Source organism: Rhinatrema bivittatum, chromosome 16 (genome assembly GCF_901001135.1).
Source record: "Rhinatrema bivittatum chromosome 16, aRhiBiv1.1, whole genome shotgun sequence".
Lineage (NCBI taxonomy): Eukaryota > Metazoa > Chordata > Amphibia > Gymnophiona > Rhinatrematidae > Rhinatrema > Rhinatrema bivittatum.
In genome coordinates this window covers 36,823,414-36,851,393 of record NC_042630.1, presented here as the reverse complement: position 1 = coordinate 36,851,393, position 27,980 = coordinate 36,823,414, and the positions used below count along the sequence as shown (strand labels likewise).

General features: G+C 48.8%; 2 protein-coding genes across 3 annotated transcripts in view; one reads left to right on the top strand and one right to left on the bottom strand.

The window, feature by feature from the left end:
* Positions 1–22,758, bottom strand: part of LOC115078258 (ATP-sensitive inward rectifier potassium channel 10-like) — a 56,690-nt gene extending 33,932 nt beyond the window's left edge. The window contains exon 1 of the mRNA XM_029581065.1: positions 22,398–22,758. The gene's annotated coding sequence lies outside the window, so the exon portion shown is untranslated. The remainder of the gene's footprint in view (positions 1–22,397) is intronic.
* The window catches only part of LOC115078260 (serum amyloid P-component-like), an 84,389-nt gene that overhangs the window by 54,579 nt on the left and 1,830 nt on the right, over positions 1–27,980 (top strand). The window lies entirely within an intron of this gene.

Below are 27,980 nucleotides of genomic sequence, written 5' to 3'. Positions count from 1 at the left end.
GGGGAGGATCAAGCCACAGGCCCCCAGGTAGCGCTCTCTGGCTGCCTACTTAGGACTGCCAGCTTTGCATGTATGTGTGTGAGTGTGCATGTGTGTGTGTATGTATGTGTGTGAGTGTGCATGTGTGTGTGCGCGCGTGATTTTCCATGAGCACATAAAGATTAAGTGCACCTCATAAACAAAAGAGCACTGTAAAATTCATTGATAATGCTGTGCATCTTAATTTTGAAAGGGTTATGGGCTTATTTTGAATGTTTGCTAAAGGGTTTGTGTGTGTGGTGGGGGCGCTGTAAGTTAAATCCAGGGGCAGACAGACAATGATCTGGGCCACCGGGCAGTAAGGGTCAGTGAGCCCTGACCACCCGTCTGAAGCTGGGGGAGAGCCCCGTGGGCCTTCGGGCACCGCCCTATTGCGCGAATGGTCAGCCCGACCCTGGTTAAATCTTTGGTTAGGTTGAAAGAAAGCCAGACCAGAGATCCCTCACGTGCAGCCTGCTGCCTGACAGTGTTTGTCTTCTCTGTGCTTACCCACCGTCTCCCACCTATCCCAGCTCACTTCTGACAAGATTCTTAGATTGTAAGCCCTCTAGGGATAGGGAAATACCTACAGTACCTGAATGTAATCCGCTTTGAAGCGCTGGAAAAAGTGAAAAAAAGCAGGATATAAATCTAAATAAAATAAATAAGATTCTGCCTCTTCTCTGTCCTTATCAGTCTGCTAACACCTCCCCTTCCCACCACCACTGTAACGTAACCTGTCATTCACGTGTGTGTTCAGGCAACCTCACCTTTGCTTTGACCTGGCTCATTTCGTTTGCACCTGATGAAGGGAGTGTAACTCCCGAAAGCTTGTTAGGAAATGTACTACGATAGTCCCTTACTCTAATAAAGAGAGGAGTCACTTTACATTCTTTTATACACCTTTATTTCCAGACTCCCCCCCCCCCATTACTTTCTGTGTGACTTCAGGCGAGTCACCTGTTACCTCCCTGTGCCACGGTTCTAATCCCCGGCTCTGTCACTGACTGGGTATGTGACCCTGGGCGAGTCACCTGTTACCTCCCTTTGCCTCGATTCTAATCCCTAACTCTGCCACTCAGTCTCTGCATGACCTCGGGGCAAGTCACCTTTTCTTCCCATGTTTCAGCTCTAATCCCAGCCCTGTCAGAGACTCTCCGTGTGACTCTGGGGCGAGTCGCTTTACTTCCCTGCGCCTCAGTTCTAATCCTGGTTCTACCCCTGATTCTGTGTGAGTCTGAGTCACTGTATCTCCCTGTGCCTCAGTCCTAATCCCCAGCTCTGCCACAACCCACTGTGCGACCCTGGGGTGAGTTACCCGTTACTTCTCTGCACCTCAGTTCTAATCCCGGCTCTACCCCTGTGTGAGTCTGAGTCACTGTATCTCCCTGTGCCTCAGTTCTAATCCCCAGCTCTGCCACGACCCACTGTGCGACCCTGGGGTGAGTTACCCGTTACTTCTCTGCACCTCAGTTCTAATCCCGGCTCTACCCCTGTGTGAGTCTGAGTCACTGTATCTCCCTGTGCCTCAGTTCTAATCCCCAGCTCTGCCACGACCCTCTGTGAGACCACGGGGTGAGTTACCTGTTACTTCCCTGCACCTCAGTTCTAATCCCGGCTCTACCCCTGACTCTAAATGAGTCCGAGTCACTGTATCTCCGTCTCAGTTCTAATCCCCGGCTCTGTGCGACCTCAGGGTGAGTTACCTGTTACTTCCCTGCGCTTCGGTTCTAATCCCGGCTCTACCCCTGTATCTGTGTGACTGAGGTGAGACTCCCTGTGCCTCAGTTCTAATCCCCGGCTCTGCCACGTCTCTCTGTGCGGCCCTGGGGTGAATTACCTGTTACTTCCCTGGCACTGCCTCTGCCGCCCTCTGTGTGACCACTCACTTTGGGGGGGGGGGGGGGTAATTTCCCATCCCTGCCTCGCTGTAGAGGAGTTGGACACTTAATTTGTAACGCATGAACCTTATGACTAATTTTTCAAGAGAACCTAGTCGGAGGCTTCCTCTGTGAATATTGGCCGGTGTTAAGCGCGCGTATACAAAGGGAGAGTGCTGGAGGTAAGACAGGCCACGTTCGTTTGAAACTGGAAATGTACTGACATACACTTACTGTTTTACTCCCCTTGGAAGCCCTCCCGCCCCCGGATAGAGGAGGGCACGTCTCCCTGGGGCAAGTGATTTTGAAAACGTCCCTCTGTATCTCTACCCCAGGCACAGAGAGATGAAGAGGCCCAGCTGAAAACAAGGCTTGTCTTAACTTTTGCTGGCCTGATCTACTGGTTCTTGCAGGAAAAGACGGCTCATGTAAGGGCTGCCAACTGGCTCCAGATTTTCAGGACGGGTTGATCCAGTCCTGGTTTTACCCCCATTGCATGCTGGGGCTTATTCTGATTTCCCTATTGCATTCCCTAAGAAAAGCAAGATTATAAGTACCTGCGTGCGGGGGAGGGGGGTGTAAAAGCAGGACTGGATCGACCTGTGCTGAAAATCCGGAGCCAGTTGGCAACCCTAGGCTCGCGCCATAAAAGGTGAGCTTCCCGGCTCCCTTCTGTACAGCTGAAGCAGCGCCCAAGTCTTCGCCCAGCTCCAGCATGGCTCAGGAATGTCTCTGCCGCCCGCTGACTGCCTCTGAATGTCCATGGATTGCCTTGCTGTCAAATCCTCATAGCATTCCTCCAAACCAAGAAGAAGAATAGACAAAGGGAGCCCAATACTCAAATTTGCATATTCCTTTAAAGCTGGTGATTTTATTTTTCTAAGCATGCCTCTCCACTCTCGCTAGTTTTTTTTGTTTTGTTTTTTCTGCACATGGGTGAATGCGGCCTGTGGGTCTCTTGGGGGTAACTATCCACAGGAGCCCTGTATGGGGATAGTTACCCCAGTGTTGGCGCTCTTCTGACCTTTTTTATAAGCGGGGGCTCCTAGCTGGTCAGCTCATTCCTCCTTTTTCCCAGGGGCAGACTGACCGTGCACACCGCAGGGCAGTGCCCGAGGGCCCTCGGCGTTCTCCCCAAGCCTTGGATGAGTGGTTAGGGGCCAATGAACCCGTATTGTCCTGGGGCCCAGATCACCATCAGCTCGCCCCTGCTTTTTCCACGCCGTTAGGAGTTGGCTGCAGCTTCTCACTTTAGGCAGCTTCAAGGCGGGGGAGTGGACTCAGGAGTAGCATCAGAAGAGGGCACGGCCTCCCAGGTGAAGCAGTAGAGACGAAAATGGTAATGAGTTCAAGCAAGCCTGGGATAAACACAGAGGGCCCCCTGGTTGTGAAGGAGTGCGGGGAAAGCCAGGGATCAGCTGGGGTGTAGGGCAGGACACCAGAACGGAAACGGGGTCCTCATCTGTCAACACAGTCTACGTTCTCAATGGATGCAAGTTTATTCATTTTAATGACCCCCCCCTCCCTCGGTTTCTGGTTGGCCTGCCAGCTGTCTCTCTCTCTTTTTTTTTTTTTTAGGAACACAAGGCACTCTTGGATGTCATGAAAAATAACAACTTCTTCATTTTTCTTCCACACCCCCCCTCCCCCCAATTCCTTCCAAAAAAAAAGGGGGGGGGGAATTCCCTGCATTTCCAAGGAGAATGAAGACGGCTTTGGCACGGGGGAAAATCCGTATACTGTGGCCCTGGCGACATCGCTCCTGGCTTCCCAGCCCATTCTCCCTCCTTCCCTCTCCTGCACCGGAGCGACTGCTGCCTACAGACCGCTGCCCCTCTCCCTCTCCCCCGCCCGCAGCCCTTCACCAAGCATATCCTGGTGCCCTGCGTGCTCCAGGCCGGCGCAAGATGCCATCTCTCCCACCAGGCCACCCCCCGCCCTCCCCTTCAAGCGCCATTCCCATGTCACATTGCGAGCTGCTGGCCACCCCTCGGCCCTGGCGCGGTGAGTGGCGAAATGGCTGCGCGGAAGGCTCTCTCGGGGCAGCAGCAGAAAGCCGCCTCAGCGCCGGGAAGGAGGGAGGGGGGGTTGTGAAAGCATGGGACTGTTTGGGGGCACCGGGCGGACAGTGGCGCCATTGTGCACCCTGTGGGAGAGGGCCTGAATGGGGCTTCCAGTTACACAAAGGCACTTTGACAATGGGAGCGTCATTAGTATGCAGAGCGCGGGACTCGGCTGCCTCCTCTCTCTGTCCTTTCTTGTCGTCCCTTCCCTCTCTCTCTCTCTCCCTCCCGTCCCTCTCCTCTCTTTCTGCCCCCGTTTCTCCTGCTGCAAAATTCAGCAGCCCTGGTGTCAGGCAGGGGTGAGCGCACAGTGTGAGTGAAACAGAGAAGACACAGGAGGAAATCTGGGCTAGATGGGGGGGAGAGAGAGAGGGGATTGAAATGAGGGCCCCTGCTATTTGTTCTGTTCTGATTTTCCATCTGGAATTTTCCAATTTTTTTTTTTTTTAATGGAAAATGACGGGCAGCTTTTATTTCTCCACGCTTTCATGTCTGGTGTGGGCTGGGGGGACAGTTTGGCTGTTTGAGTATCGTACACATCAAAGGGACGTGTTGCTTTTGGTTTCCCCTTTCACAAATTTTAATACCCTTCAGGTCTTTTGTTTTTTTTGGTTTGATTTGCTCCTTTGGTTCTAACTTTTAAACACCTCTGCTCTCTGCTTACTTCCGCCGTGCTTTTCTGCGGCCGTTTCTTTTCTGGATACGCTCTAATTTTTTCTATATGAGGAAAGACCGAGAGACTAGGGGGCACTCCTTGAAGTTAGCATGTGGCACATTTAAAACTAATCGAAGAAAGTTCTTTTTTACTCAACGCACAATTAAACTCTGGAATTTGTTACCAGAGAATGTGGTTCGTGCAGTTAGTGTAGCTGGGTTTAAAAAAGGATTGGATAAGTTCTTGGAGGAGAAGTCCATTACCTGCTATTAAGTTCACTTAGAGAATAGCCACTGCCATTAGCAATGGTTACATGGAATAGACTTAGTTTTTGGGTACTTGCCAGGTTCTTATGGCCTGGATTGGCCACTGTTGGAAACAGGATGCTGGGCTTGATGGACCCTTGGTCTGACCCAGTATGGCATTTTCTTATGTTCTTATCTTTTAAACTGAAATGTATTTCTGCCAGAATTTGGGAGTTGGTGGGGAGGCTCCCTGTGGCACTCCCAGGCCCTGACTTCCTGATTAGCCATACTGGGCCTTGGCGGGCAATTACTCGACAGCTGAAGGGACAGTCCTGCCCCATCCCTTTCTACCCTCAAGCCTTCAGTGCTGTCTGCATGCTGATTGCTCCCAGATCTACCGCTCTACACCAGAAATTTCATCCAGAATTCAGGTCCAGATTTCAGCTTGTTTATCTGACGCCACTGCCTGGATGCCCTGCTGCCACCCTTTCAAATAACTTTTTACATTATTACATAGTAACATAGTAATGACGGCAGAAAAAGACCAAAATGGTCCATCTAGTCTGCCCAGCAAGCTTCCCAAGGTAGTAACAGCCGTTCCGTGCAGGTTACCCCCATGTTTCTCTCAAGGGTAATAACTGTCGCTCCATGCAGGTTACCCCCATGTTTCTCTCAAGGGTAATAACTGTCGCTCCATGCAGGTTACCCCCATGTTTCTCTCAAGGGTAATAACTGTCGCTCGGTGCAGGTTACCCCCATGTTTCTGTTAAGGGAAGTAACTGCCGCTCCGTGCAGGTTACCCCCATGTTTCTGTTAGGAGCAGTAACTGCCGCTCCGTGCAGGTTACCCCCATGTTTCTCTCAAGGGTAGTAACTGCTGCTCTGTGCAGGTTACCCCCATGTTTCTCTCAAGGGTAGTAACTGCCGCTCCATGCAAGTTACCCCCATGTTTCTCTCAAGGGTAGTAACTGCCGCTCCGTGCAGGTTACCCCCATATTTCTCTCAAGGGTAGTAACTGCTGCTCTGTGCAGGTTACCCCCATGTTTCTCTCAAGGGTAATAACTGCCGCTCCGTGCAGGTTACCCCCATGTTTCTCTCAAGGGTAGTAACTGCCGCTCCGTGCAGGTTACCCCCATATTTCTCTTAAGGGTAGTAATGGCACAATGCAAATTTGTCCAAAACAAAGTACGAACAGCAGCCCTAATGCCAAGACATATCAGCGTAGGATACTACCCAGATCTCTCTACGCCAAGCCCAGTACGGCGCCCACATGTGGTCAATATCTAACTGGCTTTTTAATGCCTAAGACACAATTTGTGCTGCCTTACTGTGCATAGGTCTAGGCTTGGAGTCATTTTACAGGCGGTGGCTATCGTCAGACGAGCAGTACGGGGAAGCCGACTGGTCAGACTATGTGGGGTGGCCGGCATAGAGCCAGCCTTCTGTAGTCCTACTAGGCTTGGGTCAAAATAATCCAAATAATAGATACTCGAGGATCTACCCGAATTCAGAAGTCATGTACCCCCCCCCCCCCTGTGCACTCCCACCACAGGTGGAAAATAATTGCCAATTTGTCCGCGTCCCCTCCAGCAGACAGGATTTGTGTTGCTGGCTTTAGAAAAGAGAAAAGGAGTGCGGTAGATGCAGTGCAGCAACCGATACACAAGCTTCCCTGCTCCGGCAGTGTATGGATAGCTTTCAGGAAGCTCACCAAATCTGTACGCACTCTCATTCCTCCAGGTTCTCCCCGTAAGTCAGCAAACCAGGTTTGAATCGTAGCTAAGGCACTTCCTCTCCCTCTGCTTCCTTCTCTGTGGGTAAGGCTATGATCCATTTCCCCCCTGGGCCACACAGCAGCAGTGCGAGCTCCCCCACTCTCCTCCATCCCGATCCATTGCCCAGAACTCTGGCAAGGTCCCTACATTGTTTGTAGATACGAGCGATGCAGGTGGCTGGGAATCTTAAATTCCATGGTCAGGTCCTGAAAGGATTTTTTAATCGCTGCTTCCCAAACAGTTGCCCCAAGAGCTGGAGACCCAATCCGTGCCGTGTGAGAGCATCAGGGAGAAAACGTCATCGGAGAGATCTGAGCACGGAGGTTGGGGAGTAATATAATATGCGTCTATGCTGCAAACCACCATCGATGTGAAATTGATTTTGGGAGCCCCCTCCGGCGAAACACAGCCGTGTCGGGGGACCGCATTTCTGCATGAAACTGTTGTTGGAAGCTTAAAAATAAACGCCTTTTCTGAAGACTTACTAAAGGGTCTCTCCGTCAACCTTGAACAGTTTTGCTTGCCAATCGCAAACCCTGCCTCGCTCTGTTGGGAGATAAGTGCAATTCATATATAGTGGTGCCAATGGCAATATTTATTGGACATGCCTATCTACCCACCCTATCGAAGACCCTAACTCTTATCCTTAGTGTGTGCGCTCAGGTGAGTTCTGCCTGTAGGTTAATCTACAGATTTAATAGGTATACGCTGCAACTCGGTTAAGCTACCACCTTTCACCGTCCCTTTCTCCAGAGTAAGTCATGCCCACAGACAAGCCGGCCTTGCCCCCTAGTACTATAACTGAACATCAAGAAGATCCATCCCTCCCTCATCCCTTGATTTGAGCATCTCAGAATATTTTATTCTAGAACCTTTCCCTTCCCCCCCTCCAAAAAAAACTAGTGATAGTACTCCTGAGGTTTAAAAAAAAATGGCAGGAGGTATATCACAGAGCAGATGAAGGATCAAATACAGAAGGCATGGCCTGACCACCATCTTACCATGCTTTATCCTGCCCATCCAAGAATGGGAAGGGTCAGCCACTTGCAGAGATCCGTACTGATCTTATTAATTATAAGGATATAATTGCATTCAGAGAGTCTGGAGAAATCTGCTCTGACTGGATGGCCCGGGTGCTTGAAAGCATCCCTCACCACCTTGGATCTGCTCCAGATGTTGAGGAGGACATGACCCGGGTCCCACATACATGATCTCAGATTTAGAGAAACTAATTCGGTATGCGGGGGGGCGCTTAGTGCAACTGCGTAAAATCCCTCACGGTGCAGGAGCCGCATCATTAAGCTGAGTGATGTAATAACAGAATGTCATCAGTGCCCGGTGACATTTTACGGGAAGGGTCTTTCTAAAGTGTAACCCGGAAATCCGAGTGAATTTCTGATTGCCTGAGCAAGAGACCCAACCACAAGATTGAACAGAAGGACATCCCTGCTTCGGGCCCCTAAGCATCAGGAACGAGGTGGATACCGCCCTGTTAGTGAGAACCAGGGCACAACATTGTCTTGGAGTCCAAATCCCATTGGATCTGGTCAAACTTCCCGGCATCAAGGGAACCCACCACTCCTACAATCTTCCTCTTGGTTGCCAGATGTGATGTGTTAAATGACCTCCTGGTGTTATTGGTAGATGATCTACTTCTGTGCACCTATAATTGCAGGATCTTAGCTGGAATCTTCAATCGGTATCAAGTAATGAAATTGGCCTGTAAGAAGCACAGTCTAATGGATCTTTCCAGTTTTGTTTTGTTTTTGTGGATTAACACAATTGAGGCTTTTTTATATCCCAATGGACTTTCTCCCCTCCCCACAATTAAAGCAAGGTAAGCGTGAAATGATCTGAAATAGCTATTGTTCCTGCAGGGTGATCAGGATTTATTTCTGTCCTTAGACGGAGAATTTCACAGAAGGGTACATTTGAAAGACAGAGAAGACGGTGCTCAAAATATGTATTTTGCTTCCACTGCTAAATCTCCCCTATGCCGCTCTGTGTAGGTTACCCCCACATTTCTGTTAAGGGTAGTTACTGCCGCTCGGTGCAGGTTACCCCCATGTTTCTGTTAGGGGTAGTAACTGCCGCTCCATGTAGGTTACCCCATGTTTCTGTTAGGGGTAGTAACTGCCGCTCCATGTAGGTTACCCCCATGTTTCTGTTAGGGGTAGTAACTGCCGCTCCATGTAGGTTACCCCCATGTTTCTGTTAGTGGTAGTAACTGCCGCTCCATGTAGGTTACCCCCATGTTTCTGTTAGGGGTAGTAACTGCCGCTCCATGTAGGTTACCCCCATGTTTCTGTTAGGGGTAGTAACTGCCGCTCCATGTAGGTTACCCCATGTTTCTGTTAAGGGCAGTAACTGCCGCTCCATGCAGGTTACCCCCATGTTTCTGTTAAGGGTAGCAACTGCCGCTCCGTGCAGGTTGCCCCCATGTTTCTGTTAATGGCAGTAACTGCTGCTCCGTGCAGGTTACCCCCATGTTTCTGTTAAGGGCAGTAACTGCTGCTCCATGCAGGTTACCCCCATGTTTCTGTTAAGGGTAGTAACTGCCGCTCCGTGCAGATTCCCTCATGTTTCTGTTAAGGGTAGTAACTGCTGCTCCGTGCAGGTTACTCCCATGTTTCTGTTAAGGGTAGTAACTGCCACTCCATGCATGTTACCCCCACGTTCGTGTTAAGGGTAGTAACTGCTGCTCTGTGCAGGTTACCCCCATGCACGCCTTTCTTGATTTCCAACATCTAGCTTTAAAGCGATCCGCAATGTTTATCCCATGCCCTTTTGAAGTCATTTACTGTTTCCATCCTCACCACCTCTTCTGGAAGGGCATGCCAGGCATCCACCACCCTCTCCGTGAAGAAAGATTTATTGATGTTGGCTCTGACTCATCCCCCATGGAGTTTCATTTTGTGACCCCCCTGGTTCTATATTTCCTTTCCAACGGAAAATAATGGAAGTTTGTGCATCATTAAACCCTTTCAGGTATCTGACGTTCTGTATCATATCCCCCCTGCAGGGTGTACGTATTTATATTCTGCAGCCTCTCCTCTTTTTTTGTTTATCTCTTTGCTGATCCTTCTTGGCTGTGCAATAGGACTTAAAAATATCTAAGATTAGGGTATCAAACCTATTGTCTATTCTTTAGTCCTTCTCTGCTATTCAATATACTTCCTCTTCTCCTAAGTTAAGAAGAAACTAACCCTCTGCCTGCCAGTGCCAATCAGATATAACCAAGCTGAAGAAACTTATAATCCTTCTAACACTGGGATAACCCTGACGCAGGTGCCCGCGTTTACCCCATTCTCTCTTGAATAAGCACCGACTTAAACCCATCCTGTTCCTGGTTCACTACATAGAAAGCAGGCCTCGTTCAGCTTTCAGATATATATATGTGTTTCTCCTGCATTTCAAACTTGCGGCTGGCTTTTCCCGATTGTTTTTGAGTTAGTCACTTGTTCAAAGGCATTATTATGCCATCCTGCAAAGCTGTAATTTGTCTGTTGTTGTAATTTGTTTTAATTTTTATGAATGTTTACTCTGTAAGCCGCTCGGAGCTGCAGTCAACGAGCAGCATATACGTAATTAAAATAAACAAAATATGAGAGGGGAGCAGCATGTTTTCTCGGTTATATAGTACGTTACATGCTAAGAACACCCCACACCCATGACAAGGTCGTCAGCTTGGCCTTTAATGGCATGCTATGCACAGACCCCCAGCTCCTTACATGGGAGAACATATCAGGGAAGGCCTTGCTCAGTAAGGCCTTTATTCTGTGTAATTTGGAGGTGTGCAAAAATGTATACACAGAAAGAAATCGCCATAAGACAACGCTGGCTATCTCCCCCTTCCCCTCCCATACTGAGTTGGTCTGTATATATATATTTTTTTCAACACAAGGAGAGCAAAATGCTACGGGCGGATTAACTTCAGACACCTGTCCATTTGCATGGCTCTCAGATGTTCCAGAATTGAGTCTTAAATACTAATAAAGAACAATAAACCTCCACATGGACCCCCATCTCTTTCCTTCTGCAAAAAAAAAGTAACTTTCTGCATGTCCCACCTTGACAAATTGAGAGTCCTGGGCACGGTCTAATAGCTGGATCGGTGCTAGAAAGAAATGGATTCTTTCAGGGTCTGATTGGTGATGGTGGTGAAGACTGGGAGCCACACAGAAAGGGGTCTCCAACAGCACCACAGTAACCCTGGGGGGCGTGAGGCCTTCTCTCCCTCGGAAACCTCGCAGCAGACTCGGGTGAGATTCAGTGAAGTGATACTCAGGCATCACAAGAGGAACGGGGCAAGAAGGAAGAAATCAAAACGACAGGAAGGCGCCAGGTGCTCTTCCAATACAATGCACAAACCTGTTCCGGGAGCAAAGTGTTCTGAAACCATCCACGGATTAAATGAGCAGAATTCTGCTCACAGTCTCAGCCTTTTTTTTTTTTCTCGCTACACGGGGGCAAGGCCCATCTTGAGCTGAAAGCCAGCGTACAGTGAGCGTGGTGCTGCTGAGTCCTAATAGCTGGATCGGTGCTAGAAAGAAACGGATTCTTTCAGGGTCTGATTGGTGATTCGGACCAGCGTTAAGAGTTCTCCAGAAGATGGGAGGTTGTGCTTGAGCTTTCAAGGTCACCTTAGGTGTGGGCAGGACCTTTCTTCAGATCCAGCTGGAGCGCTCATGGGACAGGCCCTCCTTTTGGTAAATTCTTAATATTGGCCGATAGGCCTGCAAAAAGCAGGTGCTCTCCCCCCTTTCTAGAAGGAGAGAAGTCTCTCTCTCTCTTGCAAACTCTGTGAACTCACTAAGAATCCCCGGGCGAGCCACCTCACGTTTTGTTCTTTATGTTTCCTGTGGCTGAAATTTAGCACCAGTTAATCATTAGTGAATTGGCACTGAAATCACACATCCAAATTCTGAGCGAGTGTCTTAGGTCAATAAAGGAAAATCATTAATTGGAGGTGTTTTGAGATCAAAACATGTATCTTTCAGTCATTTAAAATCACTTTGAACCCAAATTCTCTGCTTATGAACTAGATCCTCGGGCAACATTTAGTCCAGGCAAACCAACAGCCAATCAGGTGCCTCTGTTAGAAGGACTCAGCAGAATCCTCTGGCCCAGTGCGTTTGGCCATCCAGTTCTGAACCACGAGGATGAACCGGGTTGCAGCCGTCACGGGGCGCATTCTGAATCGGTTTCGAAATGCAGCCTCAGAGGCAGAAAAAGGCGCATGGGGCACCTGCCCCTCCACGCACAGGATGTCACTTCTGCCCAAGGAGGGAGGAGATCTAACGGGATCCAAGACTGTGATTCAGGAGGAGGGAGGGCAGAGCTGGGCCCTGCTAGCAGCAGAGGCGGAGGCTGGTCTTCTTAACATTGCAATAGCAGCTCATTAACAGGCCGATTCAGTAAAGTCCCGCGGGAGAGCGGACGAACGCCCGCTCTCCCGGCGCGCGCGATTCTGTATTTAAATTAGGTGACGCGGTAAAAACGGGGAAAAGGAGGCGCTAGGGACACTAGCGCGTCCCTAGCGCCTCCTTTTTGACAGGAGCGGCGGCTGTCAGCGGGTTTGACAGCCGACGCTCAATTTTGCCGGCGTCGGTTCTCGAGCCCGCAACAGCCACGGATTCGGAAACCGGACGCCGGCAGCCGACAGCCGCGGGCCAAATTCAATTTTTTTTTTTACTCATCGGGACCTCCAACTTAATATCGCTGCTTTTCTGTGCACTTTCCCGGCGCTGGAAGAAATTAGCGCCGACCTTTGGGTCGGCGCTAATTTCTGAAAGTAAAATGTGCGGCTTGGCTGCACATTTTACTTTCTGTATCCCGCGCGCATACCTATTAGGGCCATCAACATGCATTTGCATGTTGAGGGCGCTATTAGGTGCCGCGGGTTGGACGCGCGTTTTCCTCCCCTTACTGAATAAGGGGTAAGGGAAAATGCGCATCCAATAGCAGGCTAACAGTGCGCTCCGTACTGTATCGGCCTGTGTATAATGCATTTACAGCTTCTCATTCTAGAAAACAAGCTGGAAATTGTGCATATGTATGTGTGTGTATATATAAAGATATATAAATTGTGCATGTATGTGTGTGTGTGTGTATATAAAGATATAAATTGTGTGAATATATAATTAAGATATATAAATTGTGCAAGTGCATGTGTGTGTGCATATATAAAGTTATATAAATTATGCATGTGTATGTGTGTGTGTATATATAAAGATATATACATTGTCATGTTTATGTGTGTGTGTATATAAAGATATATAAATTGTGCATGTGTGTGTGTGTATATATAAAGATATATACATTGTCATGTTTATGTGTGTGTGTATATAAAGATATATAAATTGTGCATGTGTGTGTGTGTATATATATATATATAAGATATATAAATTGTCATGTTTATGTGTGTGTGTTGTGTATATAAAGATATATATAAATAAATGTTTTTGTTCATAGAAAAATGGGGTTGAAAGGACCTACTTCTGTTGCACTTTGGCTACACCAAGTGTTGTTGTGGGAATTCGTTTTTTCAAGGCATGTATAATGCAGTGGCTGTGTGTTAGTAGGTACCCTGACTTTCCTTATTTAATCATGGTTTCTTTTTTGTTTTGTTTGTTTTTTTTATAAATCCTCCCTTTCAGCAGAGATCCCATTGGTGGCGGCTGCTCCAAAGTGTCTCCTGGATGGACTGACCCAAAGGCAAGAGAGTGATGTTCTTTTCAAGATGACTAAAACTCTCAGTGATGTACAGGAGTAAAATAACTTATTGAAGGATTAGGCAAGGGCCGTTGTCTCCCTGGTGGGGCCTGCTGATAAGGAAATAGAACTTATTATAATTTATTAAATGTGGGTAAGGGAAGCTGGGACTGCTGCTTACTGTGCTGCACCCGATCTGTGCTGTGTGCCTGCGTGAAGCTTGCTCTGTAGTGCCCTATCCTCCATTTGTTCTGTGGTGGGCCAGAGGGTGTGTGTGTGTGTGGGGGGAGGAAAGTTTGCTCCATTGCTGGCCGTGCTTTATCTGTTCAGTGATGATACAGTGTGTGTGTGTGTGTGTGTGTGTGTGTAGGTTGCACTGCTGCTGCCTATGCTCTAGCGTGTACCTGCATGCGAGAGAGAGACGTTTGTATAGTGCTGTACCTATTCTGTGGTGGAGCACTGCGTGTGTGTGTCAGTGTATGAGAGAGGGAGGAAGGTAGCATTGCTCATGCCCGCGCTATTCACGTGTTTGCATGGGCTAAGGGAGAACATAAGAACATAAGAAATTGCCATGCTGGGTCAGACCAAGGGTCCATCAAGCCCAGCATCCTGTTTCCAACAGAGGCCAAACCAGGACACAAGAACCTGGCAATTACCCAAACACTAAGAAGATCCCATGCCACTGATGCAATTAATAGCAGTGGCCATTCCCTAAGTCAACTTGATTAATAGCAGGTAATGCACTTCTCCTCCAAGAACTTATCCAATCCTTTTTTGAACCCAGCTACACTAACTGCACTAACCACATCCTCTGGCAACAGATTCCAGAGCTTTATTATGCTTTGAGTGAAAAATAATTTTCTCCGATTAGTTTTAAATGTGCTACTTGCTAACTTCATGGAATGCCCCCTAGTCCTTCTATTATTCGAAAATGTAAATAACTGAAGGGTTCAGGGCTGCAAGTTGAAGCCACTTTCCTCTCACCCACTCAAGTCTTGCACTGCTGCTGCCCATGTTATACCAGTTCTGGGCTGGGGTTGTGTGCATGTTTGTGAAGCTTGCACTACTCCGGCCATGCTGTACTTTTTCTGCGATGGGGCAGAGAGTGAGTCTGTTGGTGTATGGGAAACCTACATTGCTCCTATCTGTACTGTACCTGTTCTGTAGTGTGTGTGTGAGTGTATGCAAGAGAGAAGCTTATACTACTGTCACCTGTGCTTTACCTGTTCCAGATTGGGGTATGTGTGTGTGAGTGTGTGTGTATGATTGAGGGACCCTTGCCGTGCTATAGCCGTGGCTGTCGGCTTGGCACCTTTCAAGATTGATAAATAAGTAAACTAAAATACATTAGTGGCCTACGGGAGAAAATCATAAGCAGCTTCCTGTAAGAAGGTAGAATAAATGCACCAATTATATCAAATCATTTTATTTACAGAAGCATTGGTAATCTGCTATGAGAAACATTGCTCTTCACAAATAACCTGACCTGTGTGCAGAGAGGCCACTGGAAGTGAACGCTAATATACCGTGCAAGTAAAACACTGGGATCCCAGCCCTGACATAAATGCAGAGAAAGAAAAGGTTGTGATCACCCGGGACATTCCTGCATCAATCGATAAAAGGTTTGATGCTGGAAAAGCTCTGTGCTATGTACGGAGAGAGAGAGAAGATCCTCCAAGTACTTCTAAATGCAATCAGAGACCAGGAAATGTGGCAGAAAGATTCAGAAGCTGTTCTGGGCATTCCCGGTCTGATTGAAATGAACTTCCCGGCTCCCTTTGATCTGTTTTTATTAATACACCGTACAAGCTCCAGAAGGAAGCTGTTTGTCCCAATGCAAGAACGAAGAAGAGCACTCAGAAACTGAAATCATGCCCCCCCGGCTTAAGAATTAGGATAATTCCCGGCAATACGAACCCGTGGGGAGATGCTGGCCCGGAGCAGACAAGCAGGGTCTTCTGGGACCCTTGAGATACTGAAAGATCTCAAGGCAGCATTTGTCCATACGGGTCAGTGACCAGGGAAATGAAGTCGGACAGAAGCTGTTTGCAGATGTAGGGACCTGGCTCCTTTTGCTGAACCGACATCAACAATTATCCGTAAAATGAAGTTTCACATGAGCTTCCGGGCCCCTCCCTCCCCTCCACCTTAAAAGGACCCAGATCAGTCGCAGGGACAGGGTTAGGGAAGGTGAAAAGGTTCAGTGCTTAGTACTGATTGCCAGTACTAGGCAAATAAGAACATAAGAAATTGCCTTGCTGGGTCAGACCAAGGGTCCATGAAGCCCAGCATCCTGTTTCCAACAGAGGCCAATCCAGGCCACAAGAACAGCAGAGGCCAAACCAGGCCAAATGAACCACAGGCCTAATTTTTAGGCACTAATTTAGGGAATTTTCAGGCAAAAGGTATCGAAATCCAACTGAAAATCTCCCTGAATTCAGGTCTCTAAAACTTAGGAATCTAATTAAACGCAGAGTCATTTTTTTTGGCCCCTAGGCACTGACAGGCGATGACATTTGTTTAGGACGGGTTAGTTTTGTGCATTATTTTGTGTGAATGTGAGGAACGAGGCAAGGAACAAAATGGGGTTGGGGAAAGCGTTGGGGGGTGCATTTGACAATCTTTTGAGGTGACGCGAGTGGTTCAACGGAAGGGAAGGTTGGAATGGTTTCCGGAGGGCCTCGCACGTCCTTGAAAGCTGAGGAAATCGGAGGATGCAAATTATAAACAGTGAGCATTTCAGATGCGGTGATGGCTCTCTTCCCCCCCCCAGGTTTGAAAGTCAGACTGAACAGGCAAACATGGAACGGGAGAGGGTGGATTTGATTCTTGGACCAACATCCGCAGGCGTCAACCTGCTCGCCCAGATGTCTACGGTATTAATTATTGAATTACATCCTTTGGCAGCCGAAATCGCAGGGCCGGAGCGCGATGCTTTCTGAGCTGTGAGAGGCCAGGCCTTGTAATCTTTAGGAAAGCAGCTTAGTTTCAGAGGCTTCTATGGGCTTCTTGTTCAGTGAATGCTGGCACCTGTTCCGCCAGGCAAGCTTCAGCGCACCGGGCTACGGTTCTGCGACCAAGGAGGCGGCTTTACTCTCGCCCTCCATTTGGGTCATGTGGGTTTAAATTTCACTTGGCGAGGATGCCAGGTCGGTCCATTTTCCATCCTTGAGGTTCCCACGTGACTGAATGCTTAAAGCGGCAGCGTCGGCTGAACTCTCCGGCTCACCTGGTTCTTGGCTCTGCTCGCTTCCTCTTTTGGTCTTATTCCTCGGTCTCCCCAGAGTGTTTGGAATCAAAAGTCGTGCCTTCTGTTTTATCGTTACGTCTATTTCAAATCTCACTCCCTCCGTCTGATAATTGGCTGCCCGTGCAGTATTTATGCTTTTTACATCTTTCAGGCACCATTGCCTGCACAGGGCTCTGAGGAAGGTCCTCTCTTTGGCTGCCCGCGCTGCATTCATGCTTTCCCTGTGTGAGTGGGATGCCTGATGGAGACCCGCATGGTCGCCGTCCCCTGATCTACTTAACTTTATAACGGGAACAGCGATGAGGCAAGGTGAGCTTGAAACAAACGGAGCCCCTAGAGAAGAATGGGGTTGCGCCAAAAAATATCCCTTTCTCCCATATGCTGCATCAGGGATTTTCCTGCAGGATCTTCATTCAAGAGATGGGGCAAGCTGGGGCTTTCATGATTTCAGCAAAACAAGGTACACAACTTTGAGCAGCTGTGTGAGAGAAAAATCAGGCTGCAGCCTCCTGCTGGTTTGGTTATCGACAGATCCAACATGTTCTGGATCAGAAGGGAAATAAGGATGGATTACGAATAGGGAGAGGAGTGATTCTGAAATTTTGTTTTGTAACAAACAGGTGTTTAGAGGGCTTTCCTCCAAGATGTATGAACTCTTTTCTATGGTAAACAGAAACACAAGTTATCCTGGGAAAGCGATTTAAACTGTGGGGTTTTTTTTCCCCCAGAGAGGAGTGGGATGTAAGTAGGGAGAACACCGCGAAATCCTCCTTCTGCTAACTTACCTGAACACAGTTATAAAGTCTACCTTGGATGCTATCTAACGCCTCAAGAGATTGCACAGAAAGTATCCTTAGGCCAGTGCCAGATATTGGCGTAAGGTTTTGGGTGTGCCGGTTCTAGGCTCCACAGTCGATGAGAGCACCCTGTGATTGCGTCTTTCTGGGAAAAGGGGTGCAAGATAACTAAAGTCAACATCCCTTGGAATCCAAAGATTTTATTTTATTTGGGGTTTTTTTGTGTACTGACACCTGATATACCGATAAAAATAGGCAAGTTACTCAGACCGCCCTCATTAGCTGAAATAGCGTTACATTGGAAAACTGAGGATGCACAGTGGGCTGCTTCTTAGGACAAACCTCTCTCTGCACTGGTTACTGTATGGAATGTTTAACAGGATTAGGGAGAGACATGGGGTCCATCTTTCTATCTATACGGGGGGGGGGGGGGGTCTCTTTGAAGACTGGAGTAAGAGAGCTGCAGAAGAGGGGTGATTTGTGAACTTCCTGCAGGAGGACTCTTGCTCCTGGTTTTGCATTTCCACTTGGGAAGGAAGAGGAGGGAAGCAGAGAGGGGGAGAAAGTTAAAATTTGAAAAATCACACATGATTCCTGTCTGATTGCAGTGGTGGCAGTCGTCTTATTTGCATGACGCTTATGGCTTGGATTACTGACCATTGTTGAACGGGGGTTGAATAAAAAACCTTTAATGACAAAATAAAAAATATCCCAAGGGCTTAAGGAGCCAATGGATTCATGTAAAATTATCTAAACCCAAATTTCCCTAGGACCAGTGGTTAGAAAAAAAAAAAACAGTAGAAGAGGGCCTAGATGATGTGTCCATGGAGGAATAGTGTACATGGCGCATAATTTGAAGCTGCTAAAAAGAGAAGTTTATTTATTTTCTTGTTTAGAAAGATATTTTATTGTAAAGGCCAGTAATGCACTTTGCTGTGCATGTAATATTTTTAGAGGAATTATTGCATAGTTCCTGAGTATCAGTGGCAAGAACAGATATCATGATCTGTTGAAGTATTTATTGATTAACTTAGCACTGACAATTTAATGGAAGCATGTGTTTATTTAAAAGATGGCTGTAGCCCTTTGTGTAGGGGCGTGCAGGTGGAAAATTTTGGGTTTTATTTTATTTCATTTCATTATTATTATTCATTTCTTTTTTTCAATTCATTTTCATTTTAGTGTGCACTAATTCGAGTTACCGTGCATTAAATCATGTGAATGCACAGTAAAAAAAAAATAAATGAGTGTGCACCAAATACAAGCCCCCCAAAAAACGAATGCACATCCCTGGTACTATGCGGTACTTCATTGGCACCTGCCACAAGTAGTAATACCCAGTCTGTACCAGTTAGACACGTACTGAGTCGTTAGCTTTGAAAATTTCAGAGCTGCTGGGGCTGTAAATTTGCCAGGACCCCCGGGGGGAGGCTACGAGAGGGATGGTCACAAACCGACCCTTGTGCTCGCTGGATACGGCTCTGATGCCATGCGTGGCATCACATGCTCTGCTCTGCTGTGAACCAGTGGCGTTTTATTCCACCCGACGTCATACGTGACGTCACACAGCATCCCCCTCCTCCAGGTTCTCTGCAAGCTCCCTTGTCCTTGGGCAGAAGGTGAGCCAGTCCTGGTAATCTCCTCACTGAGCTACAAGCCCAAGGATACAGATTTCTCCAAGACAGGCAGGAACCGCCGGGCTGACGGTCACACTGCTTGCCACGCAGCAACAACCATGGTGGTACTTTTTACCAGTGGTCTCTGTACCAATTCTCAAAGTGGCAGCAGTTGCACATTTTCACTTTCAGAATTGCCGTGGGTGCTTCCTTTTGCCCCTGCTTCCATCTGCGATAAATTTATGGGGTACTTTATCCTGGTGGGTTTTTTTCAGATGTGAGAATGCCCTCTATGTACACTGTGTTCCTCCTCTGACCTAAATGTGGCCCCAGGAACACCTCCAGCTCATGAGGGTGGGAGGAGGGGGGTTTGAGGAACCTGGCACTGACTTTTAGCTCGGATAAAGCTGGAAAACTTCCACGTGGCCCTAACTAACCCGGGTAAGTGACCTGTGAAAATTGCCCTCCCCAAGTCCATAAATACAATGTGGGGGAGGGGGGGGTGAAGTCCGTCTGGGGCTGGTAGGGGACTCTGCCGCCTAGGACCTGCTTAAGACTCTGAGAGAAATGACTTAGCTTTGCCCAAGTCCCATTATTTACTTTTTTAAAGCATTTATTAATCGCCTTTCCGGCCAAAAACCTGATAGCCCCAAGAGATGTACCAAATTATCAGGCAGAAAATCTAACAAGCCACAAAATAATCATAAAAAAAGCAGAAGGGCCCGTCAACAACAAGTCGGCTTTGAAGATTAGGTTGCTGTGGCAGCCAAATATCTGATTGCAGTGTTACCCTTTATAAGGGTGTGTGTATGTGTGTGTGTGTGTGTGTAAAGCGATGGTGCTTAAACGGCATGCACAACTTGCTGACAATTTTCTACGTGCAAATATCTTAACATGTTTCCCACAACAACCCTTTTTTTTGCGTGTGTGTAGGAAAACATATGTGTGCCATGACCTTCTGTATGGAGCATCACTTACTACCCTTAACAGAAGGCATGGGGGGTAACCTGCACGGAGCAAACAGTTACTACCCTTAACAGAAGGCATGGGGGTAACCTGCACAGAGCGGCAGTTACTGCCTTAACATAAACATGGGTGTAACCTGCACGGAGCGGCAGTTACTACCCTTAACAGAAGGCATGGGGGTAATCTGCACAGAGCAACATTTACTACCCTTAACATAAACATGGGTGTAACCTGCACGGAGCGGCAGTTACTACCCTTAACAGAAACATGGGGGTAACCTGCACGGAGTGGCAGTTACTACCCTTAACAGAAACATGGGGGTAACCTGCACGGAGTGGCAGTTACTACCCTTAACAGAAGGCATGGGGGTACCTGCACGGAGCAGCAGTTACTACCCTTAACAGAAGGCATGGGGGTAATCTGCACAGAGCAACATTTACTACCCTTAACAGAAACATGGGGGTAACCTGCACGGAGTGGCAGTTACTACCCTTAACAGAAACATGGGGGTAACCTGCACAGAGCAACATTTACTACCCTTAACAGAAACATGGGGGTAACCTGCACGGAGTGGCAGTTACTACCCTTAACAGAAACATGGGGGTAACCTGCACAGAGCAGCATTTACTACATTTAACAGAGGGCATGGAGGTAACCTATATGGAGCGGCAGTTACTCCCTTAACATAAACATGGGTGTAACCTGCACGGAGCGCAGTTACCACCCTTAACAGAAACATGGGGGTAACCTGCACGGAGCGGCAGTTTACTACCCTTAAGAGAAACATGGGGGTAACCTGCACGGAGCGACAGTTTCTTACCCTTAACAGAAACATGGGGTAACCTGCAGTAAGTGGCATTTTGTACGCTTAACAGAAACATGGAAGTTCTGAATTGAGTGACAATTACTACCCTTAACAGAAACATGGGGTTAACCCGCACAGGGCGGCAGATACTATCATAAGAAGCTTGCTGGGCAGACTGGCTAGACCATTTGGTCCTTTTCTACTGTCATTACTATGTTACTATCTTTAGGCCGTTGAAAATCCCCATGCATAGGGCTGACAACGCAGGCAACGCCTGACTAAGGAGGAAATATTCAACAGCGCTGTGCATGTAAATGCGACATACTGTTGTAGCAATTTTCAAAAGCCCATTTACACACTTAAGGGGTCATTTTCAAAGGAGTTACGCGCATAAATGTAACTACTATTGCAGCAATTTTCAAAAGCCATTTACTCACGTAAAGTGCACTTATGCGAATAAATCTTATGGACGATTCAATGGCATATATTGTAGCAATTTTCAAAAGCCCACTTACTGAGTAAAGTGCATTTACATGCGTAAAACCCAGATTACGCATGTAAATGCTTTTTAAAATCCACCCCTTAAAGTGCACTTAACGCAGGTAAAACCTGTGGGGCAGTTCAAAAGTAGATACTGCAGCAGTTTTGAAAAGCCCACTTACATGGATAAGGTACATTTACACACGTAAAATCCAGTTTTAAGCGTATAAACCCTTTTGAAAATTGCATCCTAAGCTTTTAAAATTTCCCTTCCACCCTCCCCGGCAACTGCGCTACTCTGCTTATAATGGATAATGTTTGAATGACTTCATCCCCCCCCCAAAAAAAAATGCTGTCAATTGACTGGCGATTGAATAAGTCAAAGATTCTCTTCCCGGGAGGTACGATTCTAAGTCTTCAACCTGCCAAGAGTCGTGGGGCGGAGGGTAGCATTAATCGAGTTAGCGGCAGGGCGCCCAGACATTGTGCCCTGCACACGCTCCTGCTGCAAAGACTCCCTGAGGCACATCAGCCCGGGAAAGATTTACCGCTCGCCCGGGGTCCGGAGCGCGGCTGCAAAGTTTTTCTGCCTTAAAGTGCAGCATCCGCGGTCCTGTTGCGCCGGCTGCCCGCCTGGCCCGGAGACGATGAATAGAACAATAACATAACAGGTGACAGCACTTAAAGACCCACTGCCCCCCCAATCCGGTCCATTTAGTTTAGTTTGGGCGGTGTTTGCTTGATCGCCTCTCTTTATAGCGTAAAGTTTTATTTTGGTCTGCTTGAGCGTTCCTCCCTACCCAAGGCAGATTTGGGCATTGCTGTGGCAGTTGCACGTGCAGTTTTCATGCAATGCACCCGTCACCCCCCCCCCCTTTCCAGGGGATTTACCACCGAGCCTCAGACGCCGGTACCCGCAATGGGGGGTGCAGCGACCCCCCTGACCCTGCAGAAAGTGACGGCGCCCGGGGAGCCCCTCTTCCTACACCTGCCTGAGTCTGGCTTTAGGAAAATCCCACCCCCACCCTTCCCTGATGCTTGCTCACCCCCAGCAGGGCACCTGTTCCTAATAGGGGGGGGGGGGAAACAAGAAAAGAGTTTTGATTTCTTTAGGAGAGAAAGTTCTCTTCTTACCTTGACCAGTGATGGAAGAGGTCAACCCTTGTGGCTTCTCGAGCGTCCTGGGCGGGAGCCGCGTTTTTATCTTCCCGCGCTCACTCGGGTCGGAAGCCCGCGAGTTTGTGTCCGTCCCCCCCCCCCTGCTAACACTGGGCCCCAGGCACCCAGGGGCTCCTCGCCATTGTGCGGGCTCGGGAAGAAAGGCTCCGGGCCACCTCCGGCAGCGATGCCTGTGCCCTGCCGACTCGCAGAAGCCGCAGGAAAGCGGAGAGGCAGAGGATAAAGGGGGGGGGGGGGGCGCTGTCTTTAAATGTTTTCTTGCCTTCCACGATCAGATAACATTCCCCATCCTGGAAGGCCCCTCGCCAGCTATTCTAATGCCTTTTTCTTCTTCTTTTTTTTTTTTCCTGGTTACCAAACTTTGTTCAAATTCAATTGAATGAAAAGATTATGTAGGAGGGGGAAGAAGGCATGGGGGAGGGGGGGAGGGGGATGAGTGGCAGCAGGAAGTCCAATTGGAACGGGGGAGAAAACCTCTCTCAGGCTGGAAAAGCTGGGAGGAGGGAGGGGAGAGATGAAAGGGAGAGTGAAAGCGCTGTCCAGCTGAAGAGGGGTGGGAGTTTTAAACAAAAAAAAAAAAAAAGGAAAGTTTTGAGAGCAGAGTTAATGAGGCGGAAATTCATCCCTCACTGGGACGGGGAGCGCATTTCTGTTTATTTTTCTTTTTAATTTGCCGGGCAAGGAGAAACAGAATCATCTTGCGATGGGCAGAAAGCTGAGATGGAGATTGGAAAAGGGGGGTGGGGGGGGGGGGTTATTTGATTACGAATCCCAGATCACAAGGGCTTTTATTCATTCTGACGGGCCCCCCCCCGTGCCAGGCTTCCCTCTCGCGGTCCCTCCGAGGGGAGAGCTGGGTCGGTCAGGGTGGGCGCACGGCGGTGGCACTGACCACCCCCCCCCCCCCACACCCCAGCACTTCTCCCTCTTAAGCTGCGCACCCAGCAAAACACAGTGGGGTAGATTTTAAAAAGCATTTACTCGAGCAAAACTGGTTTTTGCTCCGAGTAAATACACTTTACTCAAGTAAGTGGGCTTTTCAAAATTGCTACAATATATGCCATTGAATTGTCCATAGGATTTACTCAAGTAAGTGCACTTTACTCGAGTAAATAGCTTTTGAAAATTGCTACGATAGTATGTCACATTTACATGCGTAAACTCCTTTGAAAATGACCCCCAGTGTATACTACTGGCTTGCAGCGCGCAAATCTGAACTCAGCTTATAAAAGTTGCACAAAAAAGAATTTTGCAGGAGATGTATTTGCATAGGTTGAAGACACGGCGCATGCAAGTTTAGCTCCTGCATATTCAGGGTGGAGATCCTGGACTGGCTGTGCTGAACCACTACCCCAGCAGCCGCCTCCAGTGAACAGACACAGGCCCAGGCCGGTGAGTGGACTTGCGTGTGTGTGTCTGTAAATAGCGATCAAAATAAAATCTGATTGGGTTTTTTTTGTAAAAGAAGCCACGGGTGCTGGAATTCTTAACTGGCTCCAGTGACATTGGGGACAGGCTGAATCATCCATGGGGTGGGGGGGGGGCTTGTAGTTTCAATTTATCCAAGGTGAGAGTGGAGGGGAAGCTTCCCAAACCAGTCCCGGTGACCCCACAGGCAGTGGGCTCTCGAGATATCGGCAATAAACGTGCACAAGATAAAATGTCATACACTGGGTTTACAGCGCATGCAAATTGATCCAATGCATATTCATTGGGGGATATCCTGAAAACCCGACTGCCTGCGGTCACAAGGACCAGACTGAGAACCACTGATCAAAAAAAACCAAAAACAAAAACACCAGGTGACCGCAGGTCCAGGGACACCATAGGGTTTGTCCAGGTAGCTTTTCAAGGTCTGGTCATGTCAAGCTAGCAGCAGGATGCACGAGAGCCGAGCTCCCCTGGGGTTCTTTTATCGTCTCCAGAGATGACTGAGGAAAGGGGCAACAACTCACTGCCTGCTTTGTGGTTGGAACAAGCCTGTAAGGCAAAGAAGATAACCAGTAAAGGTTCAGGGGGGAAAATGTAGGCCCCGAGGACAAAGATGGCACCTGTGGAGACAAGAGACAGAAGAAAAGATCAGCGATGTTCTGAGAGAAGCTCTCTCCTCCCAGCTGATGTGAAATGATTGCACAACTGGTATCCGTGGCCCGTGAAACAAACACCGGGTGGGCCTTGCTAATGGCTGCCACACCAAAAGCTGAAAATCTTGCACGGATCGTTGAGTCACTGGTCGAGAGGAAAACTGATGACCTGGGGAAATAGGAGCCATCGTAAGACCCTCAGGTCGATCGGGCTCCCGGGGTGTTGCCGAAGGCTCTAATCCGGTGCAGGTTTTCCAGGACCGGCTGCCAGGGCCTTTACCCATTTGCCCCCATTACGGAAGGCCTTGTTATAGATATAGCTCCTTGCTAGGCCCCACACTGGGGGAAACGACCGGGAAAGGCGCAGCCGAAGAAGAGAGGTCTGACCCTGGCTTTGCCGTGTCCCGCTAAGCCGAAGGCACTTGAAAATGGCACCTCAGGGGCGTTCGATTCGGTGCGGACAGTGGGAAGACCCTCTCGGATCCGGACACGGAACACGACATGGATTGCAACGACTGGCACGTTTGTGTGTGCTCTGTGGGAGGCTAATCGTGGAGAGCGAAAAGTTTTGGTCCTTGGGGGCACAAGGAATACGGACCCCCCGGGCAGCATGAAGGGTTTTGCGAGCTCTCTTACTATTGTTTTGTGTTATCCTGGGGGTTTGGTTTTTTTTTTTTGTGCGCGAGACCTACGGGACTCTAGTGGGCCTCTCGCCCTATACACGGGATATTGCGTCACAGCAAGGACGGTGGATTGAGCCTTCCGGATGCGGCGCCGTCGGAGGTATCCTACACGCGCACCCCGTGCTACAGGGACGGCTCTGCATGATTGGATGGCAGGCCCACGCATGGCCCACCGGCCAACATCTCCTCGCTCTCCATGTCAACTTCCCGTTCCCGCGACCTGATCCAATGGTTGCTTCTTATGCGTGTTTTATTGTACCGCACTTCGAAGGCAGGCGGAGCGAAGAACAAATGTTTTTAAAATGAAACAATACATAGAAATGTATGGCCTGGTTTGCATTTAACTCTTTTCAATGGCTTTTTACTCTCCAGGGCTTGTCTGGGGTGTTTTTTGGTGGTGGTGGGACTTGTACAGGGTCTCAACGTTCTTGCAGGGCAGAGCGTCATGATGTGCTTTGCTGTAGGTCTCTGCATGCAAACTTTTATTCTTATTGCTATTTTTACTACTTCATTTTCTCACAGTGTTGTGGGGGTTTTTTTTCAAGTTTTGGGGGTGGTTTGGGGATGCAGTGAAGGGTTGGACGTTAGGAGGGGGATGGTCCTTGGGGACTGGGTCTTGGGGAGGAATGTATCTTGTTGTGATTAAGGGTGCAGGTCTCCCACCGTCCGTCTCTTGTGCTTTTTTTCTTGGGGGGGGGCATGCAGAAGTGGGTGGTTGAATGCCCACAGTGGTATGGGGGTGCTAATTTCAATGAATGAAGTACACTTATGTAAAAGAGAGGTATTTCTTTTTTTTGCATAGATGTTTATTATTGCTGTGCTTATATCTTTCCGAGGACTTCCTAATGTTGGAGAGTCAGTGGGAGAGAGAGAGAGACGCAGGTTGGAGATCTCTGTCGCTGGGATGATTGACACATTATTGGTTTTTTTCTCACAGATGCCAAGAGCGTTTTTATCCTGCGGGCGACTTAAAAGTTTCTCTCATTGTTGGAGTAATTGCTGTCGCTGGAAAGTGAAAGAGAGGGCTTAAGCTTCTCAAGAAAAAAACGGGACTCAAGTTGCGATGCTGCAAGAGGCACATCTCGCTGATCAAGAGCATCTAAAGTTACAGGCGGGCTGGGAAGGGCAGGCACATTTTCCCTCTCAGAATTCAAAGAGCCCAGGGGTACCTTTCTTGATACATACGTCCCTGCCTCTCCATGTTTGAGAGAAAGTATGTGACCCTGAGGGGAGGTGGAGACCGCTGGCTTGCTGTGAAAGTTTCCGGCTTTAACTTTCTTTTGGTGTCTGCTTGTGGGCAGAATACTGGGCTCATTTTTTTCTGATGGCCCTTTGATTTTGCAGCTTTTGAAGTGTGATACTGGGGGTTTGGGAGGTGTCCTGCATTGTATTTTGGTTCACATGCTGAAAGAGATACGTCAAACGTGGTAGCACGTTCATTTAAAGGAGACGATGATCCTGCCAGACCAGGCCACCAGGAGATTTCCCCCACCCCGATATCTTTCCTGAGGAGGATTTCTGTGACTTTGGACTATCCATACCCGTCCTATGACTGAGTCAAGATGAAGCGGCTACAAGAACGAGATCGGCAGGGGCTTTTGGCACTCATGGTCGGGTGAAGTAATTCAGCAAAGCCAGAGAGTTCGGAAGTGAATAAGGATTCCTGGAACCAAGAGACCGATGATAAACGTTAGGAGAAGTGAAATTATTCACAGGAGTATAAAAGTTCCAGGTCATTCGAACAGGCTCATCCAGTCCTGGTTTTGCCCCAGTTGCCCGCATGGGAGTTGTGGTTCTGATTTTCTTAGGAAAACCAATGGGGAAAATCAGAACCACATCTCCCTGCATGCAAGGGAGGAGGAGCGAGTGGCGCAGATTCTCCCTGGTCCCGCTTGGCGCCATTGAGTTTGTGTGATTTAATCCAGGTAGGGATGTGCCGGGAGATGAGAAGCCTGTGGCCTTTGTCCCATGATTTAGTGTATGGATCGTGATGTGATGTGCTCTGCGGCAATGGCTTCCTTCACACTACCAAAAACAAAGCAAAACGATTTGGTACCTGCTGTGCTGTACAGAAGAAACAATAAATAAAGCCAGGGAAAGGATTACGGTTGCGCTGTCATAGTTTACTTCAGTTCACTGAATTTTCTTGACCGCCCGGGTGTTTTGTTAAGCCCGTCGGTCTCAGACGGCTGCGACCGCGGTTACTTACTTCCTGCACCTTTCTCCTGGCCTCCCCGGGTCTGCTCGCGGCGCAGGCCAGTCTCCACCGCTGCGTTCCCCGGGGCTCCTCGTGGTGGCCTGGATGTCGCCGCCGCCCCCCACGGCGACTTCGGGCCTTCCTAGGCGTGCGCGCGTGCCGCCGGGATCTCCTTTGAAGCGTCTTCGGCGGGAACCTCGGGGGCGTCCCTGTTTGATGATGTCATCGGACCTGGGTAAAGCTCCACCTTCGCCCCCAGCTAGCCGACTTGGCAATAAGTTCCGCAAGTCTCTACAAGCTCCTGCCTTCGTGTTCCTGTGGCTACTCCATGGACTTGGACTCTGTCTGGTACCCGCTCGTCGGGGGCCAGTGTGCGCACTCTATGGGGACTTGGTCTCCTGGCCTCCCCCGCTCCTCGGGCTGGCCCTGCGCCTCCTGGAGTCCTACCCTGCAAGGCTCCCCGCTCCTGGGGGCTGCCCCTGGAACACTTCTGCCACTCGGGAGTTCCACCTCAGTACTTCCCCGCTCTTCGGGGCAGTGCTCTCGTGCTACACTGCGACTATCCGCGCCTTCC